Source organism: Castor canadensis, chromosome 3 (genome assembly GCF_047511655.1).
Source record: "Castor canadensis chromosome 3, mCasCan1.hap1v2, whole genome shotgun sequence".
Classification (NCBI taxonomy): domain Eukaryota; kingdom Metazoa; phylum Chordata; class Mammalia; order Rodentia; family Castoridae; genus Castor; species Castor canadensis.
The window spans coordinates 176337296-176348461 of NC_133388.1; positions in this window are offsets into that span (position 1 = coordinate 176337296).

An 11166-nucleotide genomic window follows, 5' to 3' on the forward strand; every position below is an offset into this window, starting at 1 on the left:
TTAAGGCAATTGCAAGAAGTTTTTCAGTTCTGTTTCATATAGGTATATGAAGTCCATCAACTATATACTGTCACCTTAATCTCCTTCTTTTATCCACCCCTCTCCCACTAGTACCCGCCTCATATACACACACACTGTGCTTATTTTATAGTCCTAGTTTTCAATATTAATATTTGACTTGACATTCAAAGTGGTCTCTCCATGCATGTCCATTGTGGATGTGCTTTACTTTGGTCTATTCAATCCCTTCAAACACTCTCCCTTACCCCTTTACCTCCCACCACCCATTTTTCAACAGCTTTCAATACATGTCCTTATATTCTCTATCTTCACATTCTGTTATGCAATATTACTGATGCTTTATCATTGTCTTTTCCTTTCTCTCTTTCCCCAAGTTCCATAGAGTATTTCCACTGTTACAAACATGTTCTACAATTGAGTTTGTATATGATCATGCTTGTTTTTGTGTATATGTTTATCTTTGGATCTATCTTCCACATATGAGAGAAAACATGTGTATTTTGTAGTTCTGATCCTGGCTTACTTCACTTAACATGATGTCCTCTAATTGCATCCATTTACCTTCAAACCCCATGTCATTATTCCTTGTGACTGAGCAATACTCCAGTGTGTTTATATACAACAATTTCATGATCCATTCATCAGTTGTAGGGCATCTGGGTTGTTTCCAGAGCTTGGCTATTGTGAATAGTGCTGCAATGAACATTGGTGTATAGATGTCCCTACTATATCCTATTGTAAGTTCTGTTGTGCAGATGCCTAGTACCAGTATCACTGTATCATATGGCAGTGCTATGTCTACCATTTTTGAGGAACCTCCATACTGCTTTCCATAGTGGTTGTACTAATTTGCATTCCCACAAGTAATGTATAAGGGTTCCTGTTTCACCACATCCTCGACATTTGTTCTTGTTGTTACCTTTGGTTATTGCCATTCTAATTAGGGTGAGATGAAATCTAAGTGTTGTTATGATTTGCATCTCTTTTATAATGAGGGAAGTTGAATGCTTCATGTATTTACAGGCCATTTATACCTCTTCCTTTGAGAATTCCCTGTTTAATTCATGTGCCCTTTTCTTCATTGGGGTGTTGATTCTTTGGGGGCTTAGTTTTTGGAGTTCTCTGTAGATTCTGATATTAGTACCTTATCAGATGAGCTGGCAAAGATTTTCTCCTTTTCTGTGGGAGAAAATCTGTCTCTTGAGTCTGGAGACTGTTTCCTTTGCTGTGAAGAAGCTCTTTGGTTTGATGCAGTCCCATTTGTTTATTGTTTTGCTTAGAGTTCTGTTTAGGAAGTCATTCCCTATACCTATCAACTCCAGTGTATTTCCTACTGCTTTTTGGAGTTGTTTCAAAGTTTCAGGCTTATATTAAGGTCTTTGATCCACTTTGAGTTGATTTTGGCATAGGGTGAAAGACAGGGATCTAGTTTCAGGCTTCTGAATGTGGATATCTAGTTTTCCCAGCAGCATTTGTTAAAGAGACTTTCTTTTCTCTATCGTGTGTTTTTGGCTTCTTTGTCAAAATTCAGCTGGCTACAGATGGTTTATGTATGGATCTTCTATTCTGATCCATTGGTCTTCCTGTCTGTTTTTGTGCTGATACCATGCTGTCTTTATTGTTATGGCTCTGTAGTATAGTTTGAAGTTGGGTATTGTGCTGCCTCTTGCTTTGGACTTTTAGCTCAGAATTGCTTTGGCTAGCCAAGGTGTTTTGTGTTTCCATATGTATTTCACAATTGTTTTTTCTATTTCTGCACAGAATGTCATTGGAATTTTGATAAGGATTGTGTTCACATGTAGATTGTTTTTGGTAGCATGGCCATTTTTATAATGTTGATTCTACTGATTCATGAGCATGGCATTTCTTTCCAACTTCTGATGTCTTCTTTGATTTCTAGCTTCAGCAGTTTATAGTTTTCATTAAAAAGGTGTTTGGTTTCTTTTGTTAAATTTATTCCAAGGTACTTTATTGTTTTTGAGGCTATTGTAAATGGGATTGCTTCCCTGATTCCTTTCTCAGTCTGTGCATTTTTAATATATAGAAAAACTACTGATTTCTGTATGTTGTGTATCCTGCTACTTTGCCAAAAGAGTTTATGGTTTCTAGTAGTTTTTGGTAGAATTTTCGGGGCCTTTTAGGTATAGGATCATGTCTTCTGAAAATAAGGATAGTCTGACTTCTTCATCCCTAATTGAAACCCTTTTATTTCTTGCTCTTATCTTATTGCTCTAGCTAGGAATTCCAAAACTATATTGAATAGGAGTGGAGAAAGTGGACAGCCCTGTCTCATTCCTGACTTTAAGGGGAATGGTTTCAGTTGTTCTCCATGTAGAATGATATTGGCTCTAGGTTTGTCATATATAGCCTTTATTATGTTAAGGAACAGTCCTTTTATTTCTAGTTTCTTCAGAGCTTTTATCATGAAAGGTGTTGGATTTTGTCAAAGGCTTTTTCTGCACCTACTGAAAGGATCATGTGTTTTTTGTCCTTGTTTCTGTTTATGTGCTGTATTACGTTTATGGTTTTACATATGTTGAACCATCATTGTATTCCTGGAATTAAACTGACTTGGTCATGGTGTATGATCTTTTTTATGTGTTGTTGAATTCTGTTTGCCAGTATTTTGTTGAGAATCTTTACATCTATATTCATTAAAAATATTGGTCTATAATTCTCTTTTCTGGTTATGTCTTTATTGGGTTTTGGAATGAGCGTAATGCTGGCTTCATAGAATGAGTTTGGTAGTCCCTTCCTTTTCTATTTCCTAAAAAAGTTTTTGAGGAGTATTGGTGTTAGTTCTTTGAAGGTTTGGTAAAATTGGCCATGAATCCATCAGATCCTGCACTCTTCTTTGTAGGGAGACTCTTTATTACTGCTTCAATTTCATTGCATGTAATGGGACTATTTAGGTGACTAATATCTTCATGGTTCAATTTTGTTTGGTTATATGCATCTAGGAATTTATCCATTTTGTCTAGATTTTCGAGTTTACTTGAATGTAAGTTTTCAAAGTACTCTCTATTGATTTTCTGGATTTCATTAGTGTTTGTGTTTATTTCTCCTTTTTCATCTCTGATTTTATTAGTTTGGGTCTTCTCCCTCTGCCTTTTTGTCATGTTAGCTATGGATTGTCAAACTTGTTAATCTTTTCAAAGAACCAACTTTTTGTTTCATTGTTTTTTTGTATAATTTGTTTGGTTTCAACCTCCCTGATCTTGTCCTGATCTTTATTTTTTCTCTTCATCTGTTGGTTTTGTGTTTGGTCTGTTCTTGCTTTTCTAGGAACTTAAGGTGCATTGTTAGATTATTTCAGCGGTCTCTGTCTTTTTAATGTAGGCACTTATAGCTATAAACTTTCCTCTTAGCACAGCCTTTCCTGTGTCCCATAGATTCTAGTAGTTTTTATTTTCATTTTCATTGAATTCTAGGAACTTTTGGATTTCTTCCCTTATTACTTTGGTCACCCATTGGTTTTTTTAGCAGTGTATTGTTCAATCTCCATGTGTTTGAATATTATCTGGGGTTTCTTTTGATGTTGAGGTCTAGTTTTTTCCATTGTGATATGATATGATGCAAGGGGTTATTTTGATTTTCTTGAATTTCTTGAGACTTGCTTTGTTTCCTAAAATATGATGTATTTTGGAGAAAGCTCCATGAGCTGCAGAAAAGAATGTGTATTGCTTAGTTGTTGGGTGAAATACTCTGTAGATATCAATCATGTCTATTCGGTCAAATGTATGGAGTAGTTCTGAAATTTCTTTGCTGATTTTTTGTCTGAATGACCTATCTATTGGTTACAGTGGGGTGTTCAGTTCTCCTACTATCACTGTGTTAGCATCTATCTGTGCTCTTACGGCTATTAGATTTTTTTTTAATGCAGATGGGTGCCCCTGTGTTTGGTGCATATATGTTAAGGATTGATATTTCTTCTTGATGAATTGTTCCTTTCATTAACAGGAAGTGACTTTCATTGTCTCTTCTGATTGATTTTAGTCTGAAGTCTACTTTATCTGATAAAAGTTTAGCTCCTCCTGCCTTTTTGTGGAATCCATTTGCTTCAAAAACTTTTTTCCACCCTTTGACTCTGAGCCAGCATTTATTTTTTTTTCAGTGAGATGAGTCTCTTGTAAGCAACATATGGTTGCATCTTGTTCTTTTTTTTTTTTTTGTATTTTTATTTCTTTTTATTATTCATTTATTCACATGTGCATACATTGGGTCATTTGTTCCTCCTGCCCCTGCCCCCACCCTCTCTCCCTCCCCACTCCCTTCCAGGCTGAACCTGTTCTGTGCTTTTCTCCAGTTCTGTTGAAGAGTAGAAATAAACAATAATTAGAAAGACACAGCATTTTTGCTAGTTGAGAAAAGGACAGCTATACAGAGAGATTCCTATCATTGCTTTCATGTACAAATGTGTTACAACCCAGGTTGATTCATCTCTAACTGATCTTTACACTGGTTCCTGATCCCCTTCTCTTGTTGACCTCTGTTGCTTTAAGGTTTCTGTATTAATTCCTCTGGAGTGGAGACATCAACTGCTTTCATGTTTTGGGTTTTCTATCTAACACCATACCTCCCGTATATGTTCTCCCTTAGTCATGTAACCCAAGTCCTACAACATTGCTGTATTTGTCCTAGATCTAAAGACCACATATGAGGGAGAATATGCAATTTTTGGTCTTGAGTCTAGCTAACCTTGCTCAGAATGATGTTCTCCAGTTCCATCCATTTACCTGCAAATGATAAGATTTCATTTTTCTTCATAGCTGAGTAAAATTCCATTGTGTATAAATACCACATTTTCTTGATCCATTCATCAGTAGTGGGGCATGTTGGTTGTTTCCATAACTTGGTTATTGTGAATAGCACTGCAATAAACATAGGTGTGCAGGTGCCTCTGGAGTAACCTGTGTTGCATTCTTTTGGGTTTATCCCCAGGAGTGGGATTGCTGGATCATATGGCAGATCTATGTTTAGATTTTTAAGAAGTCTCCAAATTTTTTTCCAAAGTGCTTGCACCAGCTTGCATTCCCACCAACAGTGTACGAGGGTTCCTTTTTCCCCACATCCTTGCCAACACATGTTGTTGGTGGTGTTTTGGATGATGGCTGTTCTAACAGGGGTGAGGTGGAATCTTAGTGTAGTTTTGATTTGCATTTCCTTTATGGCTAGAGATGGTGAGCATTTTTTCATGTGTTTTTGGCCATTTGAATTTCTTCTATTCAGAAAGTTCTATTTAGTTCAGTTGCCCATTTATTTATTGGTTCATTAACTTTGGGAGAGTTTAGTTTCTTAAGTTCCCTGTATATTCTGGTTATAAGTCCTTTGTCTGATATATAGCTAGCATATATTTTCTCCCACTTTGTGGGTGGTCTTTTTATTTTAGAGACCATTTCTTTTATTGTGCAGAAGCTTTTTAATTTTATGAAGTCCCATTTGTCCATTCTTTCTCTTAGTTGCTCAGTTGCTGGGATTCTATTGAGGAAGTCCTTGCCTATACCTATTAGTTCGAGTGTTTCCTGCTCCTTCTTGTACTAACTTCAGAGTTTCGAGTCTGATATTAAGGTCTTTGAACTATTTTGAGTTGATACTAATACAGGATGATTGACATGGATCTAGTTTTAGTTTCTTGCAGATGGATAATCACTTTTTCCAGCAACATTTGTTGAAGAGGCTGTCTTTTCTCCATCATATATTTTTGGCACCTTTGTCAAAAAATGCAGTGGGTATAGTTGTGTGGATTCATATCTGGGTCCTCTATTCTGTTCCACTGGTCTTCAAGTCTGTTTTTGTGCCAGCACCATGCTGTTTTTATTGCTATTACTTTGTAATATAGTTTGAAGTCGGGTATTGTGGTATCTCCAGCATTGTTCTTTTTGCTGAGTATTGCCTTGGCTATTAGTGGTCTCTTGTGTTTCCAAATGAACTTTAGGATAGATTTTTCAATCTCTGTGATGAAAGTCATTTGGCTTTTGATGGGAATTATGATAAACATGTAGATTGATTTTGGTAGTATAGACATTTTTACTATGTTGATTCTTCCAAACCATGAGCACGAGAGATCTTTCCACCTTCTGTAGTCTTCCTCGATCTCTTTCTTCAGGGGTTTGTAGTTCTCTTTGTAGAGGTCATTCACATCTTTTGTTGAGTTTACTCCTACGTATTTGATTTTTTTTTTTTGAGGCTATGGTAAATGGAATTGTTTCCATGTATTCCTTCTCAGTTTGTTCATTATTGGTGTATAGAAAAGCTAATGATTTGTGTAAGTTGATTTTGTATCCTGCCACCTTGCTATACCTGTTTATGGTGTCTAAGAGTTTTTGGGTAGAATTTTTTGGATCTTTAAGGTATAGGATCATATCGTCTATAAATAGGGATATTTTGACAGTTTCTTTACCTATTTATATTCCTTTTATTTCTTCTTCTTGCCTAATTGCTCTGGCTAGAAACTCCAGTACTATGTTGAAAAGGAGTGGGGATAGTGGGCACCCTTGTCTCATTCATGGTTTTAGGGGAAATGGCTTCAGTTTTTCACTGTGAATTATGATCTTGGCAGTAGGTTTGTCATATATAGCCTTTACAATGTTGAGGTACATTCCTTCTATACCTAGTTTTCTTAGAGCTTTTATCATGAAGTGGTGTTGGATCTTGTCAAAGGTTTTTTCTGCATCTATTGAGGTGATCAAGTGGTTTTTGTCTTTGCTTCTATTGATGTGCTGTATTACATTGATAGATTTGTGTATGTTGAACCACCCCTGCATCCCTGGGATAGGTTTTGTTTTTTAATCCAATTTGCTATTCTATGTCTCTTGATTGGGGCACTGAGGCCATTTACATTCAGTATTAATATTAAGAAGTGCCTGTTGTTTCCAGTCATTTTTGTTCCCTTGTTGTTTAGTTTTATCTATTCCTTGTTCACTTGTCTGCTTGCTCAGTTATTCTTTCTTGAGTCTACCTGTCTCACTCTAGTGTTTTATTCTATAGGCGAAAGTCCTTTAAGTATCTTCTGTAGTGCTGCTTGATGTTCGCAAATTCCTTTAGTTTTAACTTGTGGAAGGTTTTGGTTTTTCCTTTAATTAAGAAGGATACTTCTGCTGGGTAGACTATTCTAGGTTGACAGTTGCCTTCTGTCAAGGCCTAAATTACGTCTTTCCATTCATTACCTTGTTGTGTTTAGATTTTGAGCTGAGAAATCTGCTGTTATTCTAATGGTTTTGCCTTTATATGAGACTTGTCTTCTCTCTTTTGCAGCTTTCAGAATTCTTTCTTTGTTCTGTGTGCTGGTTGTTTTATTATGATGTGTCTAGGGGTGTTTCTCTTTTGGTCCTTATGGTTTGGTGTTCTGTAAGCTTCCTGCACCTGGGTGACTCTCTTTCTTGAGGTTAGGGAAGTTTTCTGCTATTATTCTTTTGAATAGGTTGTCAATGCCTTTAGTTTGTATCTCCTCTCCTTCTTCTACACTCATGATTCATAGGTTTGGTCTTTCCATAATGTCCCAGATATCTGGCATGTTACATTCATATTTTCTTATCATTCTTTCATGATCTTTTACAGTTTTTTCTAATTCCTCTACTTTGTCTTCTATTCCTGATACTCTATTTACAACTTGCTCCACTCTGTTTTCCAAGCTTTCAATTGTGATATTTATTTGGGATATTGAGTTACTTATTTTGGATTGATTATTTTTCAGAGTTTTCTTATCTTTATTGATTTTCTCTTTCATATCCTGGATAGTTTTATTAATTTCATTCATCTGTTAGTTTGTATTTTCTTTGAGCTCATTTGTTTATTCATGCCCTCTTTGAGGTCAAATACTTACTTTTGTGTTTCTTCTTTGAGGTCATTAATCATTTTTCCTATTGTTTTTTGAAATTCATTTTTTTTTTGACAGCTCTTCCTCTAAGCACGTGTTTGGATCCTTGGTGGTGGAATTGGACTTTGATGGAAAGAAGTGGTCTTTTTCGTTCTGTTTTGAGATTTATGCATCTGGAGTTGGTTTTGGTGATGGCTTTAATCTCTCTTGCCACTATAGGTGATGTTTTGAGGCCTTTTTCTCTTGGAGCTTCAGCAGTGTTCCTGAGAGAAGGGTATGGAGGATATGTTATCCTTTGCAACATTCTTGCCAATTGCCTCTTTTCTCCCCTCAGTGAGGGGGCTGGAGCTCCTGCTTTTTGATGGGAGTGCAGGGGTTCTCCTGCAGTCGCAGTGAGGTCCACTGGTGTCTGTGTACTGTGGGGGATAGGTAACATAGCACCAGCAGAGCAGTTGATTGCCACTCAGTGGAGTAGCTGGGAATCCAGCTCTTGGACAGGAGAGACATGACTCTCCTGCAGGGAGGTGCAGCATGAAGTGCTGGGCTTCTGTGTACCTTGGGGGAACTGGCTTCTGGTGCCACCTGCAGAGTATCAGGTTATAGCTTTCCTTCCCTTGGTGGGGAATCTGGCATTCTTTCTTTTGATGGGAGAGTGAGGGCCTCCTGCTCTCAGGGCCAGTGGGAAGTCCTGGGCCTCTGTGCTCTGTGGGGAGAGAAGCCTACTGGCACGAGCAGAATAGGAAGGCGTGGAGCCTGGGACTCACTTGGGTGTGTTGTGGCAGGCTCCTGGCACTGTGTAGCAAGTTGAGGGTACTTGTAGGGCAGCAAGTCCAGCAGGCTTGGATCATCTAGTGCCCACAAGGCAATGGAGGCCCTAGGGTCTACTTGCTTTGGGCCATGGCTTCCAGGAACCATGGCAGCTGCTGCAGGTGTGGGAGAACAAAGCCTGCAGACATGAGGAGTTTGAGGGCCTGATTTCCCAAAGAGGCTTCAGGGTGCCAGGTGTTTTGGCTCTGCTGCTCACTTAGGAAAGCAAAGCCTGTGGGCAGCGTGAGTTCTGGGGCTGCTGCTGGCTCATGAGAATAAAGCCTGTGGGCACAGGAGTTCAAGGGCCTGATTTCCCACAAGGGCTTCAGGGAGCTCAGTTCTGTGGTGCTGTTGCTGGGGGAATCAAGCCTGCTGGTTTGTGCCCTCTGCTACTGCAGCTGCAGGAGCTGTGGGACCTGCTTACACAGGGACACTGGTTTCCCTGGCACTTCAGGGTGAAGGTATCAGGCCATGTATGAGGGGGGGAGCATGGAGCTCCAAATTCCTGTGTGTGTCTGGAAGCATGACTAACCACTGAGTAATGGAGTCTAGAGCCATGTGACAACTTCAGGAGTGTTGAGCTGTGAGTTGTTATTCCTATTCTCTATTTGCAGATTCAGAGAGGGCTTTGCTTCTCGCTGGTTAAGGGACCCTGTGGGTGTCTTTTGGGGTCCTCTCATCATCCTTTTTTGGGGTAGTTGGTTGCCACTAGGCAATAGGAATGTCAATAATCTGCCATCTTCTTGGACCCCAGGCAGGTGCTGTTAGAGGCAATCGTTCTCAGAAGATCTTTATCCTTGTCCCCAAATGGAAGAATCCAAGCAGAACACACGGTGTAAAGAAGTTTATTAAAAGTTAGGAAAAGAAATACAAAGGGATTAGGGTGGGGAGAGGTGGAGTCCACCAGCAGAGTGAAAGAGAATTTTCATGTAAGTGAAATTAACTATTAAAAGGGGATGAGGAAATTGGGGGCAAAATTATCACAGGAAGAAGTGAGAAACAGCATGGTTGGCAATGAGGACAAGAGGAGAACTGTTAATAATGAAAAGTTTTCTAAGTAGCTCATGCTGGGCCTCCCCTAGTGAGTGAGGGTGAGGCTAAGATGGATGTGATGAGTCCATGCCCTGCAGGATTGCTTGCACCTGAATAAGGAAAAGTTATTACATTGCTTTTTCTTTATTTGAGGAGTGAAAGTGGGTAGTCAAACATATCTGAGTTTGTCATTAGCTTTATTTTTTAAATCTTACTTCTGACACAATTCTATTTAAAATTTAACCATCTGTCTCTTTTGGGTTTATACAAAATAATGGTAGCCTCATAACACTAATTGTCCCTATACATTTCCTGAAATCACAAATTAATTAAAAAAGAGCAGTCATAAAACCACCCATAATCTATACTTTCTGCATATCTTAGGAAAAGAAAATACAATAGTATAAGCAAAAAATTGGTGAGCTGTAAGAATTATTTTTAATTATAAAAATTTAGTGGAAGGGAAAAGTAGTCATAGGTACTAAAGAGACAAAATGAAAAGAGGAGAAGAGCCATAAGAGAAGACAGAATCCAAACAGAATTTCCCCCAAATTGAAATCCCTACAGTGAGTTGGAAAGTACTGAGAGCAAATTTAAGATCTGGTAGATACAAGCACTAGTCACAAGACAATCAAAAGGAAGGAATTTAAATGTAAGTAGGACCAGAAGCTGTAGTCTTATTAAACAACACTTTTGCATGGGAATGGGCAACTTTGGAAGGGTGACTTGTCCCCAGGTACTTGAGAAAAAGAAAATAGGAAAATAAAAAGGATATTGAGATTCCTTTTCTCTCTCTTTCTTTCTGTGTGTGTATGTGTGTGCTCATGCTCACACACATATCCTTGTGACAGAAAGAATCCTAAAACAGAATACACATAAATCCTACACACACACACACACACACACACACACACACAAATACAATAGAATTATATAGGGAGATCTTACTTAACATCAACTGAAGAGGGTAGTCTTGAGCTAAGGAACCTAGTAATCCTCTCAGTACTTTCAATATATGTGTATATAACTGCTACTGCTGATCCAGAAAACTAAATATTCAAAATGAACAAAAAAGAGAATGACACTCATAGCCCGTTGTGGTGACACATGCCTGTATTCCAGTATTTGGGAGACTGAGGCAAGAGAATTGTGAGTTTGAGTTTAGCCTAGGCTACATAGCAAGACCTTGTCTCAAAACAGTAACAAAAATCCCAAACAACAATAACAATAACAAGAAAAAAATCAAAGGAGATGACATCTATGCAAAATTTTAAACAAAAAAGGCAAATATGAGAATCAAAACATATCAACTGTTAAAAATGTTCCCCAAAATGTCAATCATTAAAACATTTTTAGAAAACTGTAGCATAACATTCCAATCTGAATTTAGTGTTTGAAAAAGAATTTTCAGATATCAAAGTGATACTTCATAAGTTAAAACTCATAACAAATACGAACAAAAATCAAGAAGATGGAAAATGAGTGAACTC